The sequence below is a fragment of the Phocoena sinus genome, chromosome X, assembly GCF_008692025.1.
Source record: "Phocoena sinus isolate mPhoSin1 chromosome X, mPhoSin1.pri, whole genome shotgun sequence".
Classification (NCBI taxonomy): Eukaryota; Metazoa; Chordata; class Mammalia; order Artiodactyla; family Phocoenidae; genus Phocoena; species Phocoena sinus.
This window is the reverse complement of record NC_045784.1, coordinates 23284188-23311875: the sequence shown is the minus strand read 5'-3', so window position 1 is coordinate 23311875 and position 27688 is coordinate 23284188. Positions and strand designations below refer to the sequence as shown.

At 35.1% G+C, this 27688-nt stretch overlaps 1 protein-coding gene and 1 non-coding gene across 9 annotated transcripts in view; one reads left to right on the top strand and one right to left on the bottom strand.

The window, feature by feature from the left end:
* The window catches only part of LOC116747543, a 199215-nt gene that overhangs the window by 76254 nt on the left and 95273 nt on the right, over positions 1 to 27688 (top strand). For 4 of the 8 annotated variants that reach the window (XM_032619879.1, XM_032619883.1, XM_032619880.1 and 1 more), the window contains one exon: positions 6315 to 6405. The exons of 3 other annotated variants lie outside the window; for them this stretch is intronic. The gene's annotated coding sequence lies outside the window, so the exon portion shown is untranslated. Of the gene's footprint in view, positions 1 to 3177; positions 3189 to 6314; positions 6406 to 27688 lie in introns of those variants that run through there. One more of the 8 variants, XM_032619878.1, reaches the window with a different exon arrangement.
* On the bottom strand, positions 15057 to 15221 carry LOC116748206. The gene has a single exon (XR_004348217.1). It is a non-coding gene; the product is annotated as a U1 spliceosomal RNA (small nuclear RNA).

Genomic DNA, 27688 nt, shown 5'->3' with positions numbered 1-27688 from the left:
TGTTAGAGAGGAAACAATGAGGAGAAGAAATGCCTAAACTTTTTCTGAACTTCATGTAGAATATGGATCAAATAAACCTGGGCTTCAGTAAGAAAATTTTACAGAGTTTGGAAGGAATGTCCAAGAATGATATAGTCATATATTATATATATATATATATATATATATATATATATATATATATATATATATATGTATAAAATGAGTATAATAGAGAATTGACTCTTAAATGATTTTATACATGAAATGATAGCCATATTTACTGAGGAAAAGTAACGTAGTAGGAACTGGAGTCTTTTCTTCAGAATTCTAATAAACAAAAGTTGAAGTGCATGATCTTTATCAGCTTCTTTGCTTATATGAGTATTAGAGGATGATAAGTCTTCTAGTTTCTGGTTTGGCATGTAAGGAGCTTAGAAGTCACCACTACACTAACAAGAAGTTTGGTGGTATCTTACAAAACTAAACCAACTCTTACCATACGATCCAGTAATCACCTTCCTTGGTATTTACCCAAAGGATCTGAAAACTATGTCCACACAAAAACCCACACACGGACGTTTATAGCAGCTTTATTGATAACTGCCAAAACTTGGAAACAACCAAGATGTACTTAGTAGGTGAATGGATAAATAAACTGTGGTGCATCCAGACAATGGAATATTATAGTGTTAAAAAAATGAGCTAGCAGGCCACGAAAAGATATGGAGGAACCTTCAATGCATATTACTAAGGGAAAGAGAAGCCAATTTGAAAAGGTTACATACTGTATGATTCCAACTATATGACATTCTGGGAAAGACAAAACTATAGAGACAGTAAAAAGATCAGCTGTTGCCATATGATTGGGGGAGAGATGAATAAGTGTAGCACAGTGGCTTTCTAAGGTGGCGAAAATACTCTGATATTGTAATGATAGATACATGTAATTGCACATTTGTCCAAACCCATAGAATGTACAATGCCAAAAGTGAACCCCAAAGTCAACTGTGGACTTTGGGTGATTACCATACATCAATTTAGGTTCATCAACAACAATAAAAAATTAAAATTAAAAATAATAGCCTTTTAAATCTATTTACAAAAGGAAATTTATTTCAAAAGTAATGTATATGGAAAACAGTGTCATTTCCTCCCCTCTCCCCCCAAAATAAAGCATCTTGATTACATTTAAGTATCTTTAAATTGTGGGGCTACGTTCTTTTATCCATAGTCATACAAGCAAACACACACACACACACACACACACACACTCACACACTCACACACACACACGAGTTTATTCTAAGAGAGATCTTACTGCTCTGCAGCTTTCTTCTGTGTCACCCACACCTTAATAGTGTAATCATTTTACAATATCATTAAGCATCCTTTTCTACATTTTAGTTTTAATGGTCAGACGTTATTGCATCAGTTTGCCAGTTACCTTTTGATTACAAATATTATTCTAATACTTATCATTTTAAATACCACAGTCATGAACTTTCTTCTGTATCAATCTTTGCACACATTATGATAATTTTCTCTGAGTAAATTAATAGTCAAGGGGTCTGTACACTTTTAAAGTTTTGCATGCTTATTTATCTCAAATTTGTGCCAATGTGATCTCTCATCAGGTATATCAAAAAGGCCCATTTGTCAATGAGCTGGACTCCCTGGGGATAATAGTATTCGTTTTAATGGCTAGTTTCATAGTTGACATATTTCATTCTTAATTCAATATGCATTCATTGGATTACTAGTATTTTCTCCCAGTTTACATATGATTATGAATCGTTTAGTAATTTTGAATAGTCTGTGAAATGTGTTTGTTTTTCTACTGGCATGTTCAGTTAATTGGGCTATTAAATCAGTTGTACTATATAAGGAAGCTTTAGGTGTATCTCTTTGGGAAAGGGGTCTGGGATCTACAAAGGTCAAGGTATTTTTCTTTGGACTGAAAGTTCTTGACTTCTTATCACTGTAGAACAGCTATACTTATAACCTACTTTCTTCCGATCTAAACATGTAGAATTTACTGAGAAAATATATAAAAATGTATGAGTTGTGTGTGGGACATATATATTGGCAGTGAGGCTGGGTATTAAACTACTTTCAGTGGTTAGGGACCCAAAAGACTAAACAGTGTCATGGAACGAAGCCAGTCCCCCTGACTGAATCCAGGGCCAATGCTGTGAACCCCCAAAAGTAGTAGCTTCCTTGTGGCAAGGGGGGAACAACTATAGTGGAAAGATTGACAAATGTAACTACCTCAAAATTAAATATTCTATTAAAAAAGAAAAAAAAAGATCAGTGCCCAGGCCGGGTTGGGGACACCGAAAAACAAAAAAAAGATGACACAAAAAGTTAAAAGGTAAAGATTGCCTGGGGGAAGTTATTTGAACATACAGTATATCAGACAGTATCAGAACTCAGAGTATATAACAAACTGTTGCAAATAAATAAGACTAAGGCAAACAATTCAATAGAAAATTAGATACAGAATTAGGACAGTAATTTCACAGAAGGTGAAACCCCAGTGGCCTGAAAATACATGGAAACAGTTTAAACCACACAAATAATGAGAGACTAGAGAAGTAAGTGTCTTCTTTGCTCTCACTGCTGCTTTTGAACTATCTTCCTTCTCCTTCAAAACTCCAGATCTGGAATTCATGCCATGATTCTTCAGTAACTGATACTTCTCTCAATACTTCCATCTACCGGCCAAAGTCACTTCTCATTTACCTTGTATTCAGCACGTGGCTTACCCTAGTCCTTTCTCCCATTTCTCGTGTCATCATATACTTGGATAATGCAGTATCCATAAGGATGACCTCTCTCATATTTTGTCTTCACAGTTTCTGAACATCCTGCCGCAATTTTCATTTTCTCCATCAACCCCGTCTCTGACTCTCATGCCCTTATCATTACTATCGAAAAAAATCTCTGCTGCAGTTGTCCCACACTCTAGCCAAGATTTCCTATCTTTCCAGTTTATCTAGTCTAGAATTTTATTTTCTGTAAATTTTCAACCTCACTGAGACCTCTAGCTATTTGATTTACTATTTATTTTTATCATATATTAACCCCAAAGCTTCACATCTACTCACTTCTTTCATTATCCAACTTGGGTTTTGTGTTCCATAATTGTAGTGACTCATTTCAATTCTATTGCCTTTCTCTTCCTCCATAGTACACAACTGGCCAAGGTCCAGTCTTGGCTATAACTGAGTGTGTTTCTACTGAATGTTTTCTCCCTAAGCAGTTAGATGATTGGAGAATAGTGCACATTATTGTCAGTATCTTTCCCATTAATGCCTATTAATATTAAAAAGGCACTCTCTGCTGGTCAGAATTTCCACAACACTTCTCTGCTATATTTACATTTCTATTCTTCCAGAAGATTAGTTCACATAGTGTACTTGTTTTCCTATCCCTGTATATGTCTTCCCCAAAAACTGTATTGAAAGAAAAAATTTATAGAAAAAAAAGCCAGTAATTTCCTCATGTCTCACCAACAATTTTACCAAACTATCTGCATCTGTATGCATATTCACTGCCTCATCCCATATTGTAAATTAAATACATTGCATGCACCAAAGCCGGTTCCTCTGGATCCTGCCCTCTCTCAACATCTCAAAGACTTAATTTCTACAGTTATCACATTCTCTCTGTCTCTCTGTCTCTCTCTCTTTCTCTCATTTTATCCATTAATCTCACTGTACTGCATCATTCCTATCAGCATACAAATGTATTCTTCTCCAAGAAGCATTTAATTAGTTAAAATTTTAGAACAACTTCAGTTTTTAAAATGAGAAAGTAAAATAAATTCATACATTAGATACTTATAAGTTACTAAAAAGGATGAAATAATTCTATTAGTGTTAATATGGGATGTCTCCAAGAAAAAGAAATTCATACATACATACATATATGCTTATGTTTGTATACACATTTAAAGTTTGTGCATTTGTGCATGAAATTTGTGGGAGTTATATAACAAATTTTTTGTAATGGTTACTCCTAAGAGGTTGGGGGGTAGTGGAAGTTGAATGAAGGCAGTCAAAAGGTATAAACTCCCAGTTATAAGATAAATAAGTACTAGGGATGTAATGTACAACACGATGAATATAATTAACACTACTGTATGTTATATGTGCAAGTTGTTAAAAGAGTAAACCCTAAGAGTTCTCATCACAAGTAAAAAAATATTTTTTGTATTTTTTAATTTCCATCTATATGAGATGATGGATGTTCACTAAACTTATTGTGGGAATCATTTCATGACGCATGAAAGTCAAATTATCATGCTGTACACCTTAGACTTATACAGTGCCATGTCAAATACAATAAATACAACATCTATAAAGCTGGAGGGAAGAAAAAGAACATATAAAGAGTATTAGGAAAACACCTGTACCCAAACTCCAGAAAGCATAATGGTTAAGTACATTGTCAGCTCCTGACCGCCCCTTATAAGATCTCAGATCTTCTACCTATAAAATGGGAGTAATAAAGTGTTTCATAGAATCATAAAAGTCATATGTAAGAAACTAATAGAAATACTCTTATAGTAGGGAAAAAATAATAGTTGTCCCTAGAAAGAAAAGATTTTGTTGTCGAAGTGAGATTTATAACTTGTTAATTTTATATATCTCTGTATTGTTTGCAGAAGTGTAATTTTGTAAACTTAATCTGGTAGTAATGAAGTAACAGAGTGGAAAGGGTAGTTTAGTTACACATTCAAATTGTTATTATTGCAATAATAATACAAGCTTCAGAGGAAGCTAACAGGAAATAAATATTTATTTTTTTATTGAAGTATAGTTGATTTACAATGTTTCAAGTGTACAGCAAAGTGGTTCAGTTATACATATATATATTATTTTTCAGATTCTTTTCCCTTATAGGTTATTACAAGATATTGAATGTAGCTCCCTGTGTTATACAGTCGGCCCTTTTTGGCTGTCTATTTCATATATAGTAGTGTGTGTCTGTTAATCCCAAACTCTTAATTTTTCCCTCCCCGACCCCCCACCCCCATTGGCAACCACAAGTCTGTTCTCTATGTCTGTGAGTCTGTTTCTGTTCCATAGGTAGGTGCATTTGTGTTATGTTTTAGATTCCACATATAAGTGATATCATACTGTATTTGTCTTTCTCTTTCTGACTTACTTCACTTAATATGATAATCTCTAGGTCCACCCATGTTGCTATAAATGGCATTATTTCATTCTTTTTTATGGTTGAGTAATATTCCATTGTATATATAGACCACATCTTCTTTATCCATTCATCTGTCAATGGACATTTAGGTTGCTTCCATGTCTTGGCTATTGTAAATAGTGCTGCTGTGAACATTGGGGTGCATGTATCTTTTCAAATTAGAGTTTTCATCTTTTCCAGATATATGCCCAAGAGTGAAATTGCTGGATTATATGGTAGTTCTATTTTTAGTTTTTTAAGTCACCTGCATACTGTTCCCCATAGTGGCTGCAGCAATTTATATTCCCACCAACAGTGTAGGAGGGTTCCAGGGAAATGAATATTTCTTGAGCGCCCACTACCTCCTGTGCTTGACTTTCACATATAGCATCTTACTTATTCACCTAATTGTTATGTGTAGCTAGTAATGTAATGCTTTTGACGGAAAAGATAATTCAGTGTTCCTATGTGGTTTATGGAAGGAAATTGTGAGCTCTATGTTCAAGTTCTTTCTTTTAAGACTTTTCCCCCTTCCTCAATTTAGGGTTAATCCCTGTTGCAAATAAACAATGAAGTCCCGCCTAATGATTTAATAGGAGGAGCCAACAAATTGGAATGAGTAACATGTTCTAAGAACTAAATACCTATTTTCAAAATTAATGAATAGATGAATCTTTATCAGTTCACTTTTGCTTATATAAGAAAATAAACACAAAATTATTAGTCACCTGATTATAATTCACAAAGATAGATATTGAATCTTCTGTGAAATAAAGGCTGCGTACAATTACACAAACCTCAGATTTATTATTTTTTCAGTCCTTCAGAAATATCTTTTTCACAGAAATAATAGGTTTCCAATTATAACCATAGTTTTATCCGTGTGGTGTTCTCTGTGATTAGGCAATTCGTTATTATTCTATTAATTAGTGCAGTGATTTTCAACCTCAGCTGCCCATTAGAATCACTTGGGAAGCTTTTAAAAATACCATGCCCAGGGAAGCTGAACTCCGAACCAGTTACCTCAGGATCTCTGGGGGTGTGACCCAGGCATCAGTCCTGTTAAAGTTTCCCAGGTGGTTCCATTGTGCAGCAATTTTTTTTTTTTTTTTTTTTTTTTTTTTGTGGAGCCATTTTGAGAATCACAAGTTTAACGGAAGTTGCATGATTTGCCCTCATAGAAGAAGATGTGAATCCTCTCTGAAACGTGCAGCGTGCAAAGTAAGCAGCAACATCAGTGGGTTTCATTTTTTTAAGAAAATTATCATTTTAAATGTAAAACAGGAACAGAAGGCTCACCTGTTAAAATGTAATACTGGATCTTCATTTAGGCGCAGAGCCTGAGAGCATGGTGGTAAAATTTATTTACTCCGGAAAGGTTGGCATCTGATGAGTAGCTTCAGCTAAAGTTGGGATTTGCCCAGGGCAATAGCACAGTTAATGAAGACAGAGAAGTGTTAAATCACAAGCCCAGTGATTTGTGTTTTGATTGACTTCACGGAATTGTGAGAGCTACATTTTAAGTCTGATCCTCACCGGCTTTCTATAATCAATTACAGCCTAAAATAATCATTTCTGCTTATTAAATCTGAACTTGGGAATGCAAATACACGTATGTGAATACAGATCAGGATTTGAAGATAAATGGAAACTAATGCTTCCTGTATATTTGATTTCTCCTTCCAGCAGAAAGAGTAACTCAACTGCATGTTTAATTTTCCTTCATTAATTGTACATTATACTTTTAGATGTTCCTTTAATATCTATGACTCAGGATGTTGTACGTTATTATTCTACATAAGCATAATCTTCAGAGATTTTGTATGATTTCCTGGGGCACCAGAATAAATTTTCCGGAGTGATATTTTTTCATATAGTTTCCAATTCATAATGTCTTAGAATTCATAAAATTCTATTCATCACTTAAATTGTTCCTTAATTTGTTAATTGTTTCTATTCTCTTCAAAAAATATTTTTTATAATAAACCATATCTCAATATTATGGTCATGCTTAAGTAGAATACTTAAGAAAAATGTACCATTGGTGTTGCTCTAGAGGATGTTAAAATATTTTGAGTCAACATACGATATACATGAGGACACAGAAATATATAAAATATACAGAGGAAAGTGGATAATAGGTAAAAATCAAATTTAGTCATCCTATGGTCTAGGACTTGTGGTTTGGCTTTGAGCTCACTTACATCAACAAGATGTAATGACCAATGTCTTCATAGGCTTTACTGACGTGTGTGTGTGTGTGTGTGTGTGTGTGTGTATGCATGTGTATGTACGTGAGAACAAAAATATTATATATGTGCATTCGTTGAATATTGATCGTAATGGAAGTAAATGCACAAAGTGCATGCACTATAAGAATATTTTACAGGAGGAACTAACCTTTACCTATGTTAGGGCTTGGGAAAATTAAGACCAAATGAAACTACTGTACAATATTTGTGGCAGAGATCCACATGAGAAAAGGATCCAGATGAGAAAAGGGGTAGGTATAGCATGATAAAGTGTATATTTCTATCAGAAGGTAGCAGGTATATTGCCATTAGTATAATATCAATAAAAGATATTCAAATAAATATTAGAAATCAGGAGGCAAGGTGACAAAGGTGAGGCTGAAGAGGGAGGCAAGAGAGCGGTAAAGCTAAGCCAAAGCAGACTAAGTATTACATCTGGGCTGTGTGAGTGCCCTGCACCTTTATGATTTCAGAAGACAAAACCCTGGTGCCTGAGTTGGGCTGCTGGAAGGAAGGAGCTCCAAATACCTTTAGGTCCCACCATGCCCCCTCTTTATAGGAAACCACTCTTGGTTCACTGGAAGCACACTCTCCCCTCCTGCTCACCACAAGTCAGCAAGTCTGCGTGGAGAGGGGTCAAGCAGCATCAAGTGATCAAGACATGCCTGCTCTGGTACCCAGGGGCTGGTAGATGAGGTCAAGTCCTCCCTGTACCAAAAAAGCTGGATGAGTGTGGGCTTCACTCCCTGGGAGACATTTCCACTGCTCTGAATTTGAACCCCAGGAACTTTTCCCATTCCAAAACGCATGGGTCTCCTCCCACCTCCACAGTTTACGACTACCCCAAGATTACCACAATTGCTTAGCTGACTGCCTTTCAATGCTCAAGGGAAAAACTTACGGCAAAAAGAGGCCCTGGATCATCATTACATTGACAGTTTTAACTAATGATCCCTCTGGCCAGGTGCCAAATTTGGAAGGGGCTTGTAAGCACCTTGAGGATTTTGGATCTGATTCTACAGCCCCAATAAGTGGTCTCTGAAGAATTTTAAACACAGGCATAATATGATTGATTTTGCATTACTATAAAATGTAATTCTAGCTACAGTGTAAAATATGAATTAGAGGTTCTAACTAAAGATGTCATAGACGAATATACTGCTCTCTCCTCTCCTACTTCAAATGCATAGAAGTAACAGAAAAGTTTTGTATCTTATAACCCATAACCAAGACAGGACGTGAAAAAAGAAGTAATGAGAAATTCTGAAAAGCAGAGGGGAATGTTTCACATACCATGAAGGACTAGGTTAGCCTGAAGGAACTTCTGCTGTGAAATAGCTAGAAATTTTGGATTAAATATTTAACAAAGTCTTAAATGCAGAACAGCGTTTAAAATAAATTAAAAGGAAATCCCTATAGATTTTTAAAAAAATGCATAGGAAAGGAGAGCCACAGTGGTGTTAAAAGGTAAAATGAGGCACATTAAAATTTTCTAGAGTTTGAGTTTGCAACAATTCAAACTGGGCAGTGCCAGATCAAAAATGGTTAAGAACACTCCACCAACGGGAGATAGGAGAGAGATTTTTATAGAGAAGACACAGAAACAAAGCAAGGAAATTATTTGATTAGCTATAGCTTAAGTAGTTACCTTATTTGAGAAAGCCTAGTGGGCTGTTTGTGATTGGTTGTTCTGAAGTTTCGTTTTCTAGGGTTCGAGTGCATTGATTCCAGCTTGGGTTTTGGTTTGCTTATGTAGACTACCAAGGCATTAGGGCCATCTCAATCTGATGGCCTCCTTATTTAATACTTTAAACAGTGGTAAATGGGTATAGAATCTTTGATTGCCTTAAAATAATTTGCTGGCTTCATTAACCAAATGCTTGAGTTGTAATGACTATATAGATATAGAATTCAAAATAAATACATACACGAAACCCCTGAAAATGGCTGTCCAAGAGGAGACTACATCGTCAGTGATATATTGGGGGGCAATAAGCTGCTGGACTTTGGGTGAAAAAACAGTGACCTAGGACCAGTTCTGTTATTTATTCTAATTCCAATGCTCTAATTTGATATTTATCTTGTTCATAATATGAAGAGCTGATTTATTCTCCTTTCTCTTTTTTTGTGAGGGGGGGGTGTTCAAAATATACTTTATCTTTAAATTTATTAGTAGAGACCCAGAATGCCCTCTGTCCTTGCCAGCATTGTCTGCATCAGCACTCATGTTGGACACTATATATGTGGAAATGCTCTGAGCTCCCTGTGGGAGATTTATCATATTTAATACCAGTGAAAGTACCTCACTGTTATAAACCTGGCTCCATGACAAAGTAGAGAGGAAAAAGTTCCAGGGAGTTATCTCACCATCCATGTAAAATCATAACATTTTAGAACAGGAAGAGTCTTTAGTGATGATCTGATTCAATGATCTGATTCAAATGATTAAATTACAGCCTACCAAAGCTAAGTAGAGCCTGACGTTTTCTTTAGGGAGTAATTTCGCATTGTGGAGGAAAAAAAGGGCCTTTCTAGATCACTTATTAAAGAATTAAACATGGATCCAATTATTTGCAGGTGTATTTCAGATTAATTCAGACAACTAGTACTCCTTCCTCTAATCCCTCTCACTAGTCCTTGAAATACTGCAATATGATGTCTTCACTCCTATCAAGAGAAAAGGTAAAAGAACAATCAGTATTAATTGATACAAGTCACTGAAAGAAAGCCAAGCAATGATGAACTATCTCTACTGTCAGACACCACTTACTTGCTTAGTTGTCTCATCTAATATTCTTTAGGAAGAATGTTGAGCCTTACTATTCACTATAATATGTGAAAAAAATCTTCTGGCAGTGTATGAGTTTTGTGGATTACCTTGTGTGACCAAAATATTCATTTTCAACAGTCACAAATTACCTATATATAGAATCCTAAAAATTTGCACTGTATTATCACCTTTCCAGAGTCACTCAAGAAAAAAAAGGGAGATAAATGATGCAGCGTAATATAACTTCTCTCCTCCACCTTACTATTCTTTGCTATCATTACATTATGATTGTTATTGACATATAACTTATATTTTAATACTGTATCAAAACAACATATTTTTTCCTGGGGAAAATTTCACTTGCATTTTTGAAGATACGACTCTCCATACGTATGAATCTAAACATAAATGTTGATTTATATTAAAGAACATAAATGTATACATGTATCTTCTAATCTATTTCCCTTCAGTTTTTCTCTGTAAACCAATACAATTTTAGCCAATACTCAAGAACAAATATGACATATTTAGTAATGCCAAGTCACATGTCCAAAAGGATGGAGAATATGTGTGAGGAGTTGATGAATAATGATTAATGGTGATTATGATGATTAAGAATAAATGATAGGTCCTGGATATTTTGGGGTTCTCACCCCTCCCATTTGTATAACAGATGACAAATGCAATGTACAGCTGCACCACAATTAAATGCCTTTTCCCTTTGTAGAATTAGAACCCTTTTTGATACTGTTTAATATGCTGGGTCTATAAGGCAACTATACACATAACTGACCCAATCTGTAACATTAATGATTTAACCAAAATTATGGAAAATGATAACTGGTCTAAATAATTTACAGAATCACAGAAGACGTTCATGATACGTGGATAAGTGCTTAAAAAATAACAAAAATATGATCCAAATTTATTTGAACCATTAAAGTTTACAAAAGAGAAAAATGTTTCTTGTCAGAATTGAACAGGTAGATTATTCCCTTTGCATGTAAGGCATTTATAAAAAGGCAGAAATGCCAATTTTTGGCATCGACGTTCTCTTGGAATTAGTTCTGTCAACATCCCTACAGGTGGCACAAGAGAAACAGATTGAGAAGTTTGTTGATAATATGGGGTCATTCCAAAATCCTATTTTGGCTGTCCTCTTCAGCATCATTTTAAGCACCTGGATCCGATTCATAAAATCTTTTAGATTTGGAAAATAATTTTTCTGTATCCTGCCATAAAAATAAAAATGTTATTTTGTAACAAAAGTATCTGTTAAATGTCAAAAATTTGCCATGTGTTCAGCAGAGTTGAAACGCTCCCATTGGTTCAAGAATATGCCAGCTGTAGCTTAGATGACTCACAAGAGAGGTAATGATCGTGGTACATGTATTGTTTTTGTTTCGACTCTAGACTGACTACTGGGATGTGGACCAGAAAACTGTCCTAATACAAATTCAACTCACTTCCTGAAGACTTTTGAAATAACATATTTTTTCATCAAATTCAATTTTTCACATTTATCATTTTGCTAACATAATTGTCTCTTAAACTTGTCATGGATTGAGACCATGAATTAATGAATTTCATTTTGCTTATTTTTAAATCCTCAGTACTTATCACATGGCAAATAGTATGCACTAAATATAATATATGCCTACTGACTAATGATAAGGAATAAGTAAATTATTCTCTTAATACTGCTAACTCATTTATTTCACTATGAAAATAATAACACTTTTAGTACATTTTCCAATGTTGTTATTAGTAATTAATAAAAGTACCCTGATTATTAGCATCTGCACAGTTAGAATATTGGAATATGAGTAGCACAGCAAAAGCCATTACTTTGAAAATCTCAGCCATCCACCTAACTTAACTTTTCTCTCAGTCAATATTTGTTGTAAAGCAAAATCTGCATAAACCATGATAGACAATTCAGGCATCATAATTAAAACTGACCTTCTCTGTCCTTTGTCTATCATGATTCTTTTTGCAAAAAAAATCACCAGAGCTTTTGTTTATCACATTGACTGAAATGTCAAGGTCTCTGATGATTTTGACTCTCAGAGAAAAGCTTTATCAGAAATATGTAGTACTTGGAATACTCTAAAATAAAAAATAATACTATATAAAAGTTTTTATTTGAGCTCTGTGGTATTCTAACATTATAGCAATTTATTTTTTCTCTGCATTTCAGAAATTAAATAAATACAAGTATAAGAGTACCTCAGGTTTCTTAATAGGAAACAAAGAAACAAAAAAAAAAGTAGCAAAACAGTTGTTATAATAGTATAAATGAAAATGGCATCTAGGATTAAAGCATCAGCCTTCACCAATGTGAATCCAGTTGATCAGCCAGTTTGTGAGAAAGTCTGGTGTGGGTGAGGAAGGATGGGAGGAGGAGAATTAATCCTGTAAAATATAAGGCATAAAAGGAGAGGCAGAAAAAGGGTATAAAGGAACCAGGCCTCTGGGAGATCCTAAAAGATTAATTTCAAGGTCTAGCCAGATTGAAACCTGTGTAAAATTTCCCAAATTATCATGCAAACAAAACTAGTGTACATTAATAGAAAATTGTCATATATTATAATTGGATCTATGCAGAAATGAGGACAAAAACTTTCAATGTAGTATATTAAGGTGTACGTGACTTTCCCTGTCCATATTTCCACTTTAATCTCTCAGCAATCACCTCACTGTATATGTTCCTATAATAAGGAACTTTTTGAGTTTGATTGAACTCCCTTGTTGTTTCTCAATTTTGGCCTTTTTCAGACTGTTCTTTCTGTCTATAATACTTCTCTGCCACCCCAGTTCTTACCTCCTTGGGTGATTCCTATTCACCCTCTGTAACACAACTTAGCAATCACTTTGAAAAGGCTTGACTGACTCCACTAAACCTGTGCTGTGTATTCCTTCCATGTTCCTATATATCAACCCAGAGTTTATCATATTAGATTGTAATTCAAGATATGCTTTCAACCGTAATATGCTTCTTAAATTCTGTGAAGGCGCCAGGACATGGAAGCAGCCTAAGTGACCATCAACAGATGAATGGATAAAGAAGATGTGGCACATATATACAATGGAATATTACTCAGCCATAAAAAGAAGCGAAATTGAGTTATTTGCAGTGAGGTGGATGGACCTAGAGTCTGTCATACAGAGTGAAGTAAGTCAGAAAGAGAAAGACAAATACCATATGCTAACACATATATATGGAATCTAAAAAAAAAAAAAAAAAAAAATGGTTCTGAAGAACCTAGGGGCAGGACAGGAATAAAGACACAGATGTAGAGAATGGACTTGAGGACACAGGGAAGTGGAAGGGGAAGGTGGCACGAAGTGAGAGAGTGGCATGGACATATATACACTACCAAATGTAAAACAGATAGCTAGTGGGAAGCGGCCGCATAGCACAGGGAGATCAGCTCAGTGATTTGTGACCACCTAGAGGGGTGGGATAGGGAGGGTGGGAGGGAGGGAGATTCAAGAGGGAAGAGATATGGGAACATATGTATATGTGTAACTGATTCACTTTGTTATAAAGCAGAAACTAACACACCATTGTAAAGCAATTATACTCCTATCAAGATGTTAAAAAAAAAAAAAGAGAAATTTTATGAAGGCAGGAGATATATCCAGTAACGATATCTCTCTTGTTCGTCATAACATGCCTAATTCCTTGCACAGAGCCTGTTTCATATAGTAAATGCATCTGTTGATTTAAATCAAAATTGAATGGTGAAGAAAGATGGTTATTCATTAAGCATTCATTAACTACTTAGTACAGAGCCCAAATAACTCAGAAGAAACAAAAGCTAATACTAGGGGGCTTCCCTGGTGGCACAGTGGTTGGGAGTCCACCTGCCAATGCAGGGGACATGGGTTCGAGCCCTGGTCCGGGAGGATCTCACATGCCGCGGAGCAGCTGAGTCCGTGTGCCACAACTGCTGAGCCCGTGTGCCGCAACTACTGAGCCTGCGTGCCACAACTACTGAGACCCGCACACCTGGAACCTGTGCTCTGTAGCAGGAGAGGCCACCGCAGTGAGGGGTCCCCGCTTGCCACAACTGGAGGGGGCCCACACAGAGCAGCGAAGACCCAACACAGCCGAAAATAAATAAAATTTTTTTTAAATAAATAAATTTATTAAAAGAAAAGCTAATACTAGGCAAGGGGATAGAAACCAAGACAAAAGTTCAGCTACAAGGGGTTCAGGAATTCAGACCGATACTTGGGCAGGAGGACCATTATATCATATGACAGCCTGGGCACCAAAGTGGGAGAAAGGGGTCATTTTGTGGTAAAAAGGGGATCCAGAATAGAGTAGCAGATAGAATTGAGGCAAACCTCAGCTTTAGACAGAAAATATTTTGTGCGGTTATTTTTAGGACAAAAACCGATCTTTGATCAAAGTTGGAAAGAGAATAGAGTGCGGTTTAGCATTTTCCCTGCGATTAAAAATATATTTTTTATTTGATCGGTTCTATTGAAATATAATTTACAGATAGAAAAATTTATCCTTTTCGGAGTGCAGTTATGGGAGTTTTAACAAATGTATACAGTCATGTAATCATCACCGTAGTCACGATATAGACCAGGTCTACCATTCCATCACTTTATGCCCTTTTGTAGTTATCCTTCACCCTAACCTCCACCCCTGGCAACCACTGATCTGTTTTCTGTCCCTATAGTTGTGCCTTTTTCAGAATGTCATATAAATGGAATAATAAATTGTGTGACCTTTTTTTTTTTTTTTTTTTTTTGTTTGACCTTTTGAGCCTGGCTTCGCATAATTAGAGTAATGCATTTGTGATTCATTTGTATTTTTATGTGTACATATTAGAGGTTTTTTTTTTTTTTTTAACCACACAAGCATAAATTCTGCAGTCAAGTTTCCCACATATGGGAAAATCACAGGGGGTCAGCACATCCGCAGTGCAATGGGCAAGACTTGGCTTGGGAAAACCAACTTTGTGATCATACTATCTCTCCTGTCAAATAAGTATTTATTAGATTATCTTTTACTGCTGAGCAGTATGCTGCTGCTAGGTATATCACAGATTATTTATCCTTTCTCCCATTGAAAGCTATTTGGTTTGCTTCTAGTTTTTGGCCATTATGAATAAAGCCACCATACATACTCATGTACAAGTTTCTTGCATGAAGATAAGGTTTTTTCCCTCTTTAGGTAAAATAAAAATTTGACTTTAGCAAAAGGGCCTGACTTTTTTCCAAAGTTGCTATAATACTTTGTATTCTGAGCAGCGATTTATGAGAATTCCAGTTGCTCACCATCCTTGCCAATGCCTTGAGACTGTCAGGTTGTATATCTGAGTGTTCTCTTTTGTTTTTCATTTTATTTTTGTTTTAGCACTTCTAATCAGTGTATAATGATATTTCATGGTGGCATAATGATATTGAGTATCTCCTTTTCTTGTGTTCGATGTTAGACATATCTTTTCCTCATTGAAGTGTTTGTTTAAATCTTGTCCACTTGCACTTGTGACGTTTATTTCCTTCTTATTATTTATTGAGTTTTGAGATTCTTTTATATATGTGAGCTACAAGTCCTTTACCAGATGTATGTTTTGCAAATATTTACCCTAATCTGTGATTTTCCCTTTCATTGTGTTAACAGCTTCTTTAGAAAAGCAGAAATTTTATATATACATTTACATTTATAATGTCCAACATAAATTTATTATGCCTGTTTTGATGTTGTATTTAAGAAATGCTACGTACCTCAAGTTCACAAAGATATTTTCCTCGAAGAGTTTTATTATTTCAGGTTTACACTTAGGTCTATCATTCAAGTCAATTTAATTTTGTATATTATATGAAATGTGAGTGATATTCATATTTTCTTATGGATATCTAATTGTTGCAGGATCACTTGTTGAAAATACTATTCTCTCTCCATTGAATTACCTTTGCAACTTTCTTAAAATCCTTAAAAAAACTAAAAATAGAACTACCATATGACCCAGCAATCCCACTACTGGGCATATACCCTGAGAAAGCCATAATTCAAAAAGAGGTATGTACCACAATGTTCATTGCAGCACTATTTACAATAACCAGGATATGGAACCAACCTAAATGTCCATTGACAGATGAAGGATAAAGAAGATGTGGCACATATATACAATAGAATATTACTCGGCCATAAAAAGTAGAATATTACCTGGCCATAAAAAGAAATGAAATTGAGTTATTTGTAGTGAGGTGGATGGACATAGAGTCTGTCATACAGAGAGAAGTATGTTAGAAAGAGAAAAACAAATACCGTATGCTAACGCATATATATGGAATCTAAAAAAAAAAAAAATGGTACTGATGAACCTAGTTGCAGGCAGGAATAAAGATGAAGACATAGAGAATGGACTTGAGGACACAGGGTAGGAGGGGAAAGCTGGGGCAAAGTGAGAGTAGCATCAACATATATACATTACCAATTGTAAAATAGCTAGCTAGTGGGGAGCAGCAGCATAGCACAGGGAGATCAACTGGGTGCATTGCAATGACTTAGGGGGTAGGAAAAGGAAGATGGGAGGGAGGCTCAAGAGGGAGGGGATATGGGGACATACGTATGCATATGGCTAATTCACTTTGGTGTACAACAGAAACTGACAGTATTGTGAAGCAATTGTACTCCAATAAAGATCTGTTTTTAAAAAATCAATTGGCCTCCCTCTCACCACTCCTTTTCACAATGGTATTAGTAGTCCTTGCTAATGCAATGAGGGAAGAAAAGGAAATAAAAGTATACATATTGGGAAGGGACTAATAAAACTGTCTTTGTTTACAGATAGCATGATCCTCTATATAGGAAATCTGAAAAATTGGCCAAAAAAGTCCTGGAATTAGTAAGTGATTATAGCAAGGTTGTAGGATACAGGTTAGTGTACAAAAATCAATCACTTTCCTATATGCCAACAATGAACAAGTGAAACTTGAAATGAAAAACACAGTACCATTTACATTAGCATCTCTCCAAAATCTAACAAAATATGTATAAGATCTATATGAGGAAAAATACAAAACCTGTGTGAATGAAAACAAAAAAACTAAATAAATGGAGAGATATTCCATGTTCATGGATAGGAAGACTCAGTATTGTCAAGATATTAGTTCTCCACAACTTGCTGTATAGATTCAGCACAATCCCAACCAAAATCCCAGCAAGTTATTTTATGGATATAGACAAACTTATTCTAATGTTTATTTGGAGAGGCAAAAGACCCAGAATAGGCAAAACAGTATTGCAGGAGAACAAAGTTGGAGGACTGACACCACCTCACTTAAAGACTTATTATAAAGCTACAGTAATCAAGACAGTGTGTTACTGGCAAAAGAAAAGATAAATAGATCAATGGAACAGAATAGAAAGCCCAGAAATAGACCCCCACAAATATATTCAAGTGATCTTTGACTAAGGAGCAAAGGCAATACATTGGAACAAAGATCATGCTGGAACAACTGGACATCCACATGAAAAAAGAAATCTAGACACAGACCATATGGCCTTGAAAAAAATGGATTCAAAGTGCATCACAAACCTAAATATAATATGCAAAACTAAAATTAGAAGATAACACAGGAGAAAACCTAGATGACCTTGGGTATGGTGATGACATTTTAGACAGAATACCAAAGAAAAAAATCTATGAAATAAATAATCGATAAGCTGGACTTCATTAAAATTTAAAACTGCTGTGAGAAATACAAGGTCAAGAGAATGAGAAGGCAAGCCACAAATGGGAAAATATTTGCAAAAGATACATGTGATAAAAGACTGTTATCCAAAATATACAAATAACTCTTAATACTCAACGGAAAGAAAATTGAATTAAAAAATGGGTCAACAGCCTTAATAGAAACCTCACAAAAGATGATAAACAGCTAACAAATAAGCATATGGAAAGATGCTCCACATCACATCTCATCAGTGAAATGCAAATTAAAACAATAATGAGAGACCACTACACACCTATTAGAATGGCCAAAATCCAGAACACTGACAAGAAGTATGGGTGAGGATGTGGTGCATTAAGAACTTGTAAATTGCTGGTGAGAATACAAAAAGGTACAGTCACTTTGGAAGACAGTTTGGCAATTGCTTACAAAACTAAACATACGCTTACCATACGATCCAGCAGTGGTGCTCCTTGGTATTCACTCAAAGGAGCCGAAAACTTACATCCACACAAAAACCTGCCCACAAATGTTTATAGCAACTCTGTTCATAATTGTGAAAACTTGGAAGCAGCCAAGTTGTCCTTCAGTAGGTGAATGGATAAGTAAGCTGTGGTACATCCAGATGATGGAATATTATTCGATGCTAAAAAGAAATGAGATAGAAAGCCATGAAAAGACGTGGAGGAAACTTCAGTGTATATTAATAAGTGAAAGGAGTCAATCTGAGAAGTCTACTGTATGATTCCAGCTGTATGACATTCTAAAAAAGGCAGAACTACGGAGACAATAAAAAGACCAGTGATTGCCAGAGGCAGAGGGAGAAGGGAAGGGATAAATAGGCAGAATATAGACGACTTTTAGGGCAGTGAAAATACTCTGTATGATACCATAATGATGGATACATTATACATTTGTCAAAACCCATAGAATGTACTACACCAAGAGTGAAGTCTAAGGTAAACTACGGACTTTGGGTGATTATGATATGTCAATGTAGGTGTACATCCTTTGTAACAAATGTACCATTCTGGTGAGTGATGGTGATAATGCAGGGAGGCTATTCATGTGTAGAAGAAGGGAGTATATAGGAAATCTCTGTACTTTCTTCTCGATTTTGTTGTGAACCTAAAACTCCTCTAAAAAAATTATTTAAGAAAATCAATTGATCAACTACTTGTGGGCCTATATTTGGACTCTATTTTGTACCATGGATTTATGTTTCTATTCTCTCTCTCTCTCTTTTTTTTTTTTTAGATTTTAAAGGTAGTCCTTTTATTATTTTTTTACAGCAAAATAATTCAAACAATCATAGAACGTAGTATACATTGTGCAGATTCTTTTGAAATTATTGTGGCTCTCTTTTTGGCCTTACATATGATCAGATTTTGTGAATCTATGCTCTTTTGGGGGTCTATTCTCTCTTAACACCACATTTTCTTGATTGCTGTAACTTTAGTTATTGAAATCAGGCTAAGAGTATCTTCCACCTTTATTCTTTTTCCAAAATGCTCTTTTAATTCCTTTGCATTTTCACATAAATTTTTAGCATCGACTTGTTGATTTTTAGAAAATTCTTCCTAGGATTTTGATTTTTGCTGGGTTAGTTGAATCTATAGAACAGCTTATGGAAGAAATAACATTTAAATTTGCATCGGTGTTTGGGACTCCGTGCTATCACTGCCAAGGGCCCGGGTTTGATTCCTGGTCAGGGAAGTAAAATGCTGCATGCTGCATGCAGTGCAGCCAAAAAAAAAGTTTTTTGCATCAAAACCATAAAACAGATATAAATCTGACAAAATATATGCAAGACCTGTACACTAAAAAGTATAAAACACTACCCAGGATACAACATTACATTTAGTTGTCATGTCTCCTTAGGCCCATCTGGTCTGCGACAGTTTCTCACCCTTTCCTTGTTTTTGGTAATCTTGACAGTTTTGAGGAGTATTAGTTAGATATTTTTAGAATTTTTCTCGATTGGGATTTGTCTGACATTTTTCGTATGATTAGACTGTAAAATGTATAAATGTATAAAACATATTTATGTATATGTTTGTGTAACGTATGCATGTATTTTTACAGTTTATAAACATATGGAATATGTATGTATTTATATGCTTAGTATAAATGTGTGAAATGTATAAAGTGACGCTGGTGACTGATGACTCTGGTAGAGCTCGAACAATGCTTAGCAAACTTCTCATCACATCATTCTGCCAGCAGAACCAGTAATTCAGAGTTGACAAGTGAGATCATACCTATCTTCCCCAACAAAGTATTGTGTTTTTCTTCACTGTCAGCTGTCTAGGAATCCCCTGCTAAAACAGTGGCCATTACCATGCCAGATGGGGTCCATCAGCTATCTCAGAAGACTCATACCTTTTATTCTCACATTAGTCTTCTAAGGAAGGTCACTACCCCAGAATCTAAAGTGATTTTCTACATGTACATGATTGGCCATATCTCTCACTACTGAAAAGAAACAGAAAATCTAACTGCTCAAATACAACCTCTAGTCAGGTAACTCATGACAAACTCCCTCCTCAAAGTTACTCCTAACTCTACAAGGAATAACTAAAGAGATCAGGAAGTTTACAGTCATCAGCAAAACCATCAAATGCTGCTCCAGAGAAGGTTCCCCAAACAATAACTTTACTACATCAGATAGTAGTTCACTTTGTGTGTGACGGTTTTGTCAGGCATTGTGGTATTCTTCTTGGTTATTCTGAATACAGGATAAATTTCATGTGTCCATTTTGGGCTCATCTCCTGGAAATGAATTCTCTTTCCCCAGATTCTCAATCTTTCATAGTTAATCACTAGATATAAAAAGTGCTTCTGCATAGGTATTGAAGAGTTGGGTATAGACTGGCCAACCCTCAGTCCAGTGTTTTGTTGTGCCCAACTTACCATTGTTTAACTTCTCAATTACTTGTTGTTTTTGTTTTTCTACACAGAATCAAGAACAACCTTTTATAGGATGTTTTCCCTAGTGAATTGTTCTCTTTGCTCACCAATGTTTGATGTGGATAGGCAAGCAAGCATCTCTCACCATTTTTCCTATGGATAGGAAAATAACTTGGAACGCCACAGTGATCTACTTAGTCCTATTTGGCTTAATTTTTATATAAGGTATTAATAATATTAGCTTTGCTATTAGATATAATATTGTTGTAATTATTCTACTAATATCAATAGCAGCAGCAGTAGTAGTAATAGTAGTAGCATCAGTAATTAAATATTATCCCTTAATGGAAACTCAGTAGATAGGGTTGGAAGACTGACCTTGCTTTTAATGACCTAAATAATCAAGTATGATAGAAAACCAAAATATCTAACCTTCTTTTACATTCCGTAAGTTTCAAGAATCTTTTCAGAGGTATTTTGTGGGCAAGGTGGGAAAGGTGAGAAATCATTAAAAGGCAGTGCCACACTTGTTCACTCTTTCCCACCTTCTTTTTACCAAGCTGAGAGTGCTGCATGCCACTACTGGGCACACATAGACTTTAAAAAAAAAAGGTTTTTTGTTTTAGACCCTAAACTACCAGGAGAGACAAACCTACTCAATTATGTATGTCAGTACTTGACTTTTCCTTCCAAGACTCCATCCATAAGATACACTAATGTTCCTTATTAGAAGAAATATTTTCAGCATCTCTCATGAATGAGATAAAGTTTACATGGAGTCATATTAAAAATATATATTAAACTATGAGATATGGGGTTCTTTGTTTCTTACTTGAAAAAAATCTTTGTATAGGCCAACTTTTTCAATTATTTTTAGCTAAAGTCCTAAATCATTGAATCTCTGAATACATAGGAGAGTTAGCAAATAAATTAATAAATGTTATACTTAATTCAGTTGGTATTTTGAATGTCCCAAAGTTAATATTTTATGGATTAAATAAAATATGCATACTGGTAGGCTATTTATAGCCACAGTTTTACATGTATCTTACAAGTAAGAGGAAAAATGAACTAAAGGTAATTTTAAAAGAGCATGACTTAGCATGGAGGGTATTTCTTACTTTGAGAATCTTTTGTCAGCTGAAGAGAGTGGAGATGTAAAATAACAACTCCTGACTTGCATTCTCTATAGTTCCTTCTTCAGTATGTCTCTCTCATAGTGCCCTATCATATGAACTAGAAGCACTCAATATTCTACCTCAAGATCTCATTAAGCTTATGGTTACCAAAGGGGAAAGGTGGGGCGGGATAAACTAGGAGTTTGGGATTAAAATGTATACACTGCTATATATAAAATAGATAACCAACAAGGACCTACTGTATAGCACAGGGAACTATAGTCAATGTATAATAACCTATAAATAATGGTAAAGAATCTGAAAAAGTATATATATATATATGTATATATACATTTATATGTATATATATAATATACATATAAACCACTTTGCTGTATACCAGAAACTAACAAAATACTGTAAATCAACTGTACTTCACTAAAAAAAAAAAAAAGATTTCATTAAGCAATTCCTCATATTCACTGAGTATATTTTCTATCTTCCAGATTATTGTAGGCCATTTTTTCTCCCAGCCTCCTCCAGAAAGTTACTCATTGCTTCCCCAGCCTCCTTGTATAGGTTCATTGTACTCTTCCAGCTTCCCCTTGCCACTTAGTCTCAAAGCCAACGCCCCATGTTTCAAGTTTTTGTTGTGGCACCACTCCATTTCTAGGTACCCATCTGTACCAGTTACCTATTGCTATAAAACAAGCCATCTCAAAATTTAGTGGCTCAAAATACCAACCATTTTATTTGTTTCTTTTCACTATTCTGAAGGTCAGCAGTAAGGCGTGGATTCAACTGCAGTTTTTCTGCTGCTCTTTTCTATTGTTTTTCAAATGGCTGCAGTCATTTTGTTGTTTGATGCTATCTTGATGGTCTATACTCACATTTCTGACAATTCATGCTGGATGTCAGCAGGCCCACATGTCTAAAGCAGACTAGCCTGGGCTACCTCACATAACTGAGAAAGAATTCCAAGAAGGTGAAAGTGGACATTCTCAGGGCCTTTTAAGATCTGTATTCAGAATTCCCATTTCAATTCTATTGGTCAAAATAAGTCACAAAGAATTTCTGGCCAAAGAAGAAAGAGTTAAATGGTAAGATGGCAGTATGATTTGTTTTAATTTTTACTGAATGAAATTTTCTAAACTGTTCTCTCTAACACAAAAATATATCATCTATTTAATCACAACTTTTGGATAGAAAATCAGATTTATTTTCTAGAAGTCATTATTCAAAGATAAGGATATGAATTAATTGTTATATAAAAACAATAATCTGAATATGAAAGCCAAAATTAAGTTTAAAAACCCTACTTGTGGACTTCCCTGATGGCGCAGTTGTTAAGAATCCACCTGCTAATGCACCTTCTATATGTGGAGGCTCTTTCACTTCCTCTTGAATCTGGACTCTGCAATAGAATGTGGAAGAAGAGACAAAGTGTAACTTGTAATATTAAGCATTAAGTAACCACATCTATACATCTGTAACCACAGTCCTTTTCAGAGAGCTTCCATGTTGGGTACCACATACCATCATGCTGATCCCCAAGCTCCGCAAAGGTAGAAACTGCTTTGTTCGCAACCTTGCCCTATGTATTCTTTATCTGGCTGTTGGTTCATATACTTTAGTATCCTTTTATAATAAATCTGTAATCTACTGAGAAAAGAAAGAAAAAGGAAGGAAGGAAGGAAGGGAGGAAGGAAGGAAGGAAGGGAGGAAGGAAGTAAGAAAGAAAGAGAAAGGAAGAAAGGAAATCTGTAAATACAAACTGCACCTCTTAGAATGCTCCCTCCTGTGGGGGGGGGGGGAACATATCAAAGACATACAACTACACTTAGGCAACAATGCTGTGAGGAAGCTCAAGCTAGCCACATGAAGGGAGAGAGGGAAGCCTCATGGAGGAGCATGAAGATGCCAGACATGTGAGTGAAGCATTTGTGTACTTCCAGCCCTGTCCCATCACCAGTTGATTGCAGACAAGTTACTAGAGTAGAAGAACAACATAGCTGAGCTCTGAATTCATGACCTAAAATATTCTGAGCAAATAAAATGGTTGTTTAAACTGCTAGTTTTGGTATGCAACAATAGGAAACTGAATCAATGAGAGTGTATCTATTACCAGTCACCCTTTTCCTCCTAAGCACAAATAATTTTAATGATTAGTATTCTATGGAGAGGTTTTTTTAGATGAACACATACAGAATATTTATAAAGATTAAAATAACAAATACATATATTAATTACCCAGTTTAAGAAACAAAACATTATGAAAGGTAATAACAACCCCCCCATACATATTTGTACAACTGTATTTTCCTCCCTCTCCTTATGAAATAACTACTATCATGCAATGTTATTCTGTTTTGTTTTGTTTTGTTTTTACTGATGTGTAGTCTTATTATTTTTTTTTTTTTTGCGGTACGCGGACCTCTCACTGTTGTGGCCTCTCCCGTTGCGGAGCATAGGCTCCGGATGCGCATGCTCAGCGGCCATGGCTCACGGGCCCAGCCGCTCCGCGGCATGTGGGATCTTCCCAGACTGGGGCACGAACCCGTGTCCCCTGCATCGGCAGGCGGACTCTCAACCACTGCGCTACCAGGGAAGCCCGTCTTATTATTTTTTAAGTGAAGTATAGTTGATTTACAATGTTTCAGGTGTATAACAAAGTGATTCAGTCATATATATATACACACACATATATATATTCTTTTTCAGGTTATTAAAAATATTGAATATATTTCCCTGTGCTATACAGTAGGCCCTTGTTGGTTATCTATTTTATATACAGTAGTGTGTATCTGTTAGTCCCACATTCACAATTCATCCCATCCCCCCCTTCCCCCTTTGGTAACCATAGTTCGTTTTCTATGTCTGTGAGTCTATTTCTGCTTTATAAATAAGTTCCTTTGTATCACTCTTTTAGATTACACATATAAGTGATATCATATGATATTTATATTTCTCTATCTGACTTACCTCACTTAATTTGATAATCTCTAGGTCCATCCATGTTGCTGTAAATGGCATTAGTTCATTCTTTTTTATGGCTGAGTAATATTCCATTTCATATCTATTTATCTATCTATCTATCTATACACACACACACACACACACACACAGACACACCACATCTTCTTTATCCATTCATCTGTCAGTGATTGTTTAGGTTGCTTCTATGTCTTGGCTATTGTAAATAGGCTGCTATGAACATTGGGGTACATGTATCTTTTCGAACTAGAGTTTTCCTCTTTTCCAGATATGTGCCCAGGAGTGAGATTGCTGCATTATATGGTAGTTCTAATTTTAGTGTTTTAGAACCTCCATACTGTTCTCCGTAGTGGCTGCAGCAAATTATATTCCCACCAACAGTGTAGGAGGGTTCCCTTTTCTCCACACCCTTTCCAGCTTTATTATTTGTAGACTTTTTGATGATGGCCATTCTGACCAGTGTGAGGTGATTGTAATCACATTGTAATTTTGATTTACATTTTTCTAACAATTAGTGATGTGCAGCACGTTTTCATGTGCTTATTGGCCATCTGTATATTTTCTTTGGAGAAATGTCTGTTTAAGTCTTCCACACATTCCTTGATTGGATTTGTTTTTTATATTGAGCTGTATAAGCTGTTTGTATATTTTGGAAATTAAGCCCTTGTCAGTTGCCTTGTTTGCAATATGTTCTCGCATTCCACAGGTTGTCTGTTCATCTTGTTTATGGCTTCCTTTGCTGTGCAAAAGCTTTTAATTATAATTAGGTCCCATTTGTTTATTTTTTCTTTTGTTTCCATTACTCTAGGTGATGGATCCAAAAAAAATATTGCTGTGATTTATGTCAGAGTATCCCACCTATGTTTTCCTCTAGGAGTTTTGTGGTATCCATTCTTACATTTAGATCTTTAATCCATTTTGAGTTTATTTTTGTGTATGGTGTTAGAGAATTTCTAATTTTGTTTTTTTACATGTAGCAGTCCAGTTTTCCCAGCACCACTTATTGAAGAGACTGTCATTTCTTCATTGTATATTCTTGCCTCCTTTGTTGTAGATTTACTGTAAGTGTGTGGGTTTATTTATGGGCTTTCTAGACTGTTCCATTCATCTATATGTCTGTTTTTGTGCCAGGACCATTCTGTTTTGATTACTGTAGCTTTGTAGTATAGCCTGAAGTCAGGGTATACTACAGCTCTGTTCTTCTTCCTCAAGATTGTTTTGGCTATTAGAAGCCTTTTGTGTTTCCATACAAATTAAAATTTTTTATTCTAGTTCTGTGAAAAATGCCATTGGTAATTTGATAGGGATTGCATTGAATCTGTAGATTGCCTTGGGTAGTATGGTCATTTTAGTAATATTGTTTCTTCCAATTCAAGAACACAGTATATCTTTCCATGTGTTTGTGTGGTTGTTGTTTATTATTCTTAATGTCCTATTCAGGCATGACTTATTTTCTTGCATTTCACTTTATTGTGTTTTGCAGATAATGCACTTTTTACAAATTGAAGGTCTGTGGCAACCCTGCATTAGGCAAGTCTATTGGTGCCACTTTTCCTACAGTATTTGCTCACTTCATGTCTCTGTCATATTTTGGTCATTCTCACAATATTTCAAACTTTTTCATTAGTGTTATATTTGTTGTGGTGATCTGTGTTCAGTGATCTTCGATGTTACTGCTATAACTCCCTGAAGGCTCAGATGATGCTTAAAATTTGTTAGCAATAAAGTGTTTTTAATTAAGGTATTTACATTTTTTAGACATAATTCTATTTCCCACTTAATAGACTGTAGTATAGTGTAAACATAACTTTTATATGCACAAGGAAATCCAAAAATTCGAGTGACTCGCTTTATTGTGATCATCTGGAACTGAACCTGCAGTATCTCTGAGGTATGCCTGTATTTTTGCTAAATGTCTATTTTTTCTTAAGCACTATAGATTATTATGCAAATGTAATCTTCATACAATTGGCATTTTACTACATCATCCATCAGCAAGCTGTCATTTTTTATGCACTATTAATTTTTAGTGATTCATCTATATTGATACAAGGTATTCTGAGTTGTTTGCAGTTGTTTGTACTACAAACAGTGTTGCTATAAATATTCTTGTCTCATATGCACCTAGGAGTGAAAATGCTGGGTTTTAGGGTATGCACAGTATCAAATTGTTTATCAAGTCACCAGTACATTTTTTACACAATTGTCCTTACTTTCTTGAAATTTGCTGAGCTCAAAATATAACAGTGGAGATATGCTTCCCTTTATAGTTTTGCTTTGGTAAGGTCAATATGCAGGTTGTTTCACCTTAGCATTTGATATGAAATAATATATTAATATTAATTCAATAATATTAATATATTAATAAAATATATTGAATAATATACATGAATTAGAAATAGTTTAATATATAAATAATATATTTATAATGTTAAATTATATATTTATTAAATATATTATATACTATATTTTATTTATTTGTATAGCTACGAGAATAATGGTTCAGAGTGTGGGAGCGAAGTCAGAAATGGTTAAAATTCATCTCTTATGAACAAAATCTGGGAGTCTCAGGTCATTCCTCCTCCTCCTTTTTCTCCTCTTTATTTTTAAAATTCATAACCAAAAGCAAAAATAAAAATTTCAAACAGACTTATTTACTCCCCATGCCAGCATATTCACCTCCTGGTTATTCTTTTTTTAAATCAGAAGATTAATTTATCTCCCCTGCCTGCCTCTTTGTCCTTTGATGCAATTCT